The 5,560-nt window shown below is 48.1% G+C and overlaps 1 pseudogene; it reads right to left on the reverse strand.

Annotated features, from left to right (window-relative positions):
* Positions 1-265: 265 nt before the first annotated feature.
* LOC147724350 (NAD kinase 2, mitochondrial pseudogene) lies at positions 266-961 on the reverse strand (annotated as a pseudogene).
* Positions 962-5,560: the final 4,599 nt, after the last annotated feature.

The following is a 5,560-nucleotide window of genomic DNA, read 5'->3' on the forward strand; positions in this document are numbered from 1 at the left end:
TTTATATGTCACCCTCGAAGACAGTAACTCTCCAATAAAAAATCTCAGGGCATATTAGCAAGAACCTCCCTAAAATTATCGCTGTTTTAGTGGCAGGAAACTGCAGCTAAAACGGCGATAATGGGCTTGCTAATATGTGTTATGTCCTGCACATCTAACCTGGGCTTCTATTGGAATTCTATAACGCATATTAGCAAGCCCATTATCACCGTTTTAGCGGCAGTTTCCTGCCCCTAAAACGGCGATAATTTTATCGAGGTTCTTGCTAATATGCCCCTCTATGACTATCCATTTGGCTATGCTGTTCCAAACTTAGCTGCTGTTCATGCAAATCCACAGGAGTGAGATTTTTGCTTGTTCTCTCAAGGTACAGCCTGATCCTTTAACTCCACTGCCACTGCCACCTGCAAGCATCATGGCAGCGTTTCTTCAGTACTTCTGGGAACGAATGTGTGTAACTCACATGAAGACAGGAATTGCCTTCAGACCTTGCTGAGCCTGTGTTTTTTTCCACCCAAAACTGGTTTAATGTTTTCTGACACCTTGCTGGCAGCAATTAGAAAGGTTCCATTACCTCTAGCCGATTTCATTGTACCTGCCCATCGAACTGTTTCTTCGTGATTTTCTCTTTGTATTAAACGAGTTGTACATCAATGCACTTATTCTGTAAACTATCGATAATGTGCCTTACATTTTTTAGATGAATATGATGCTGCTCTAATAATCCATTAGAATTATATCCATTCAGTTCAAGCAGTTCCTTCTGGTTCTCTTTGCTAAACCCGACACAGCAATAGCACTGGTGCTCAAACTCGTAGTGAGTGGTCTTTTCTATCAAAACCACACAGGTGAGACTGGATCTGGCAAAGTAGTAGTGGTTCCAATAAGCTCCCAGAGCATGGGCACATTTGCAACTGAATAGGCATAAGAAACACATAAGCTCAGCAGGGTAGGAGTCCATGCTGAGGACTCAGCCACGGATTTTGGAATCTTGGAGAGAATGTAAACATGATGCAAAGTGAAATGATACCAACCATATGTTCTGTGTTTGAGATGGTTATAACTGTAGCAGCACAATATAATTGAGTGAGCAAATGAAATATTGGAAGAAGTAATAGTAAGCATAAATGTGCAAGCTTAAGAATACAGGAAAGGTAAGGGAACAAGGCAATCTATCTCTTGATGCCCAGCTTTACAGCTCCTACTTTCCAAAACGCATCTTATTTGGTGTTCTTAATGTCCCATGAGGTGTTCACTACATTCAGGTGAAGCAGGGAAGCCTTGAGACAATAAACATGGAATAGATGTATTAGGTTGCTGAACCTTTTTTTTTTTTACCAAAGGAGGAGTTAAATCCTTCAAATGGATTGAAATATACTTTGGTTTTACGACTATACTCAGCTACAACACTGGGAGTTGCATCCTTCCTTGAAAACTGGGGCCATCAGACCGTGAACTCCCTTTGAAACAAACTTATAGTCTTTGGAAAATAATAGACAAATAAACCCCTTTATTTATACATTCTTGAGGGAGGTTTTTCACAAATGCCAAGTAGAAATGTCATTTTGCCTGAAAAAAAGAGATGAGTATATCCTTAGACAAAGACAATTTGGTGGGTATACTATGCCTAAAATTAACCATCTCCATTGGCATAAAACATTCATATGCTAGTTTGAAATCACTAAGCACTACATTCTGTAAAGGCTTCACGATTCGTCTGCTGAGAGATTGGATCTGTGTTGGAGGGGATGTGGAGAGATAAAGTCTCTATCATATCTTTAATAGCAATGCAGCAAACTAAACAGTGCTTGGAGGAGGTTTTTGAGGATGTCACTTACAAAACAAATATCAAGATCCCACCATTGGCAAAGATCTTGTTATGAATCTATTGCTATTAGCTTAACAATATGTTCTGTGAATCTTGGGGTCACCAGTTGTTACAAATAAGATTGATTAGGATCACAGACTTTGGTAGATTTTGGGTATGGGAAAAGTGGTTCACAACATACCAGGAATTGAACATATTTTTGAAAAGATGTGGGGGACACTAATGACCTTCTTCTCCAGGGATGCTTGAGAGGTAAAGGCTGCTAGGAAGGCTTTGCTTCACCAACAATTAGTTTAGGTGCTAATATGCCACATCCTAGAGAGCTCCAGCTCATAACTTCCTGGTCAGAGACATGCTCTCTCCCCCTGCAGTTCCGCTGTTATGCCGCTGCCAGTACAGTGCCCTGTGCAGGTAGGTGATAGAGGCTCTCCTCCATTCGCAGGTTCCTACCTGTGCATCATCCCTGGTAGTCCAGTGGAAGAGCCTTACTCTTCTGCTGGTCCGCTGTTGTCTGGCTTTGTGTGTTGTGCCCTGTGTCTGTTTTTCTTTTCTCTGTCTTCTGTTATTTTGCCTTTATTGTAATTGTGCCTGTTTTCTCCTCTGTGCCCGTTCTGTGATTGTGCTTCATTTCATATCTGTACCTGTCTTCTCCACCATGCCCATCCTGTGCCCATCCTGTTATTGTGCCTTTATTTTACAAAATAAAGGCATTGTACCCATATTTTCCTCCATGCCTGTTTTTGCCGCTGCTACCCCCGCGGCCCCCTCTGCCTTTTCCCACTGTCGCCACCCAGCTGTGCTTCCTTCCCCCTTCCCTATTTAATGGCGGCTGCTGCGAGGGTGTGCAAGCTAGACCTCTGACCTCCTAGTCAGAGACCTGCTCTCTCCTCCTGCAGCTCGCTGCTGGCCCGCTGCCTGTGCAGTGCTCTGTGCAGGAAGTTGTTTGAGGCCTTCCTCCACCCGCAGGCTCATTCCTCCGCCTCATCCCTGGTGGTCCAGGGGGAGAGCTTTGCTCAATTGCTGGCCCGCAGTTGTCTGGCTTTGTGTTTTGTGCCCTGTGTTTGTTTTCTGTTCTTTGTCTTCTGTTATTGGGCCTTTATTATAATTGTACCTGTTTTCTCCTACTTGCCCATTCTGTGATTGTGCTTCATTTCATATCTGTACATGTCTTCTCCTCTGCACCCATCTTGTTATTGTGCCTTTATTTTGCACTTGTATTATAATTATGCCTGTATTTTCCTCCGTGCTCGTTTTCGCCACTGCTGACCCCATGGCCCCTCCCCCCTCCTGGTTCCTTGGTGCGCATTTATTGGTGGCTGCTGTGCAGCTGCACAGTGGACATGCCGCTGTTGCACCAATGATGTGCCAAAGGCAAACCTGTCTGTGCTTGTCCGTGACCTGACCAGCACCAGGGACCCTGGATCTCCGACCACACTCCTCTTCGATGCAGCTGCCCTCCTCGCACTTAACCCTGGGAGGAACAACAACTGCTAGCTGACCATGCTGAACACCACCCATGGACAGTTCTCCTGCCATCACTGCGGCCAGACCTTCACCATCCTTCAAAACCCCACTTTCTCTGCCCCCACATTGGACACCAACACCGCTGAAGCCCTGAAGTGCATCCTCCTCAATGTGCGCTCCCTGCACAGACATGCCATAGAGATCTGGGACCTCCTCGATACCCTCTCGTCAGATGTCACCTTCTTCACAGAAACATGAACCAATGCCTCCTCCGACCCCGATATCACCACAGCCATCCTTGACGGATAATAGATCCAGAAGAACGACCGTCCCAACCGCCCAGGAGGAGGACTTATCCTCACACACAAGAGCTCCCTCTGACTCTCCACCTCTGCCACATGTGACTCCTCCTCCAACACCAAACACCTTCACTTCCAGATCCAAACTAGCCCCAGAACCACACTTTGTGGCACCCTAGCCTACAGACCCCACTGGACCTGGCGCTTCATTCGCCACTACCATCGCTGACCTCATCACACCCCAAGCCATCGCCTCCATGGATTACATACTCATCAGAGACCTGAACTTTCACCTCGGCAACCCCAACTCTGCCACCCTCCTGGACAACCTCACCAATATTAGACTGAAACAGCTCGCCACCACCCCTACCCACAAGGCAGGACACACCCTTGACCCCTCTTTGCAGGTGGGAACAACATCTGCTACAGCCACACCACTCAACCCCAATGGACAGACTACCACTGTGTACACATCCTCGTCAACAAACCCACACCACCCAAACCTGCACACCGCCCTCCATGAAGAACCTGGTGCAAGGTCACCAAGGAGCAGCTCAACTCCACCCTCAACCGCAATGCCCCCACCGCCTTGACCGATGCCAACTTCGCAGCCAAAAATCTCCACAGATGGATCGCCAACTGTGCAGGTGAGCTTGCACCTGTACATAGCACCGACAGACAACACCAAAGAAAGGCCACCTGGTTTACCACCAACCTCCAAGAAGCCAGACGCACCTGCAGACATCTCGAAAAGAACTGGAGGAACAGCAAATCATCGGAAAACCACACCACCTACAAAAACACCATGACGGAATACCACCAAAGCATCAGATCCACCAAAAGGACCTTTATCCAGAACAAGATTCTCGCCAACTTCAGCAACTCCAATGAACTCTTCAGCATCATCCAGGAATTCACCAACCCCCCCAGCAAAACCACAGACATCACCCCCTCCTAGGACCTCTGCAACTAGCTGGGCTCCTACTTCCACCTGCAAATCAAGAGCCTCTATGACAACTTCAATGACCAGACAACTGACTCCAAAACTCCCTCCTCCAGCAATGCCAGCAAGCGCACCATCTCATCCCGGACCCCGGTCACCACCAAAGACACTGCATCAACCATGAAAGGCATACACTCAGGAGCCCCCACAGACCCCTGCACATCTTCCATAGAGTTGCCGCCACTATCGCGCTGAAACTACGATGCACCATCAACGCCGCTTTCGAAACTGGCATGAAAATGAGCAGAAGTCAGATCCCTACTAAAGAAGCCCTCAGCAAATCCCACTGACCTCAAGAACAACCAACCCATCTCCCTCCTCCCCTTCACGGCCAAGGTCCCCGAGAAAAGCGTCAACACCCAACTAACAAAATTCACTGAAGAAAACTCCATCCTTGACTCCTCCCAATCCTGATTCCGGAGCAACCACAGCACCGAGACCGCTCTACTTGCCACTATAGACGACATCCGTGCCCTCCTCGACCAAGGATACCCAGTGGCCCTCAACCTACTCGACCTCTCTGCAGCCTTTGACACCATCTCCCACCACACACTCACCGCCAGACTCCATGACGCTGGCATACAGGGAACGGCCCTCGACTGGCTCCCCTCCTTCCTCACGGGCATAACCCAAAGAACCAGATTGCCACCCTTCCTCTCCGAACCCACAGAAATCAACTGCAGAGTACCCCAAGGATCATCTCTCAGCCCCACGCTCTTCAACATAGACATGGCCCCCCTGCCAACGTCAGACAGCACGGACTCAGCATTGTATCCTAGGGTGACGGCACCCAGCTCATCCTCTTCCTCACCAAAGACCCCATCACCACTGGACTCAATTTCAGGAAGGAATGACGGACATTGCATCCTGGATGAGCAGTAGCTGCCTGAAACTCAACTCAGAAAAGACAGAGGTCCTCGTCCTCGGACCCTACGCCTCTGCATGAGACATCACCTGGTGGCCCAC

Source organism: Lissotriton vulgaris, chromosome 4_1 (assembly GCF_964263255.1).
Source record: "Lissotriton vulgaris chromosome 4_1, aLisVul1.2, whole genome shotgun sequence".
Taxonomy (NCBI): Eukaryota; Metazoa; Chordata; class Amphibia; order Caudata; family Salamandridae; genus Lissotriton; species Lissotriton vulgaris.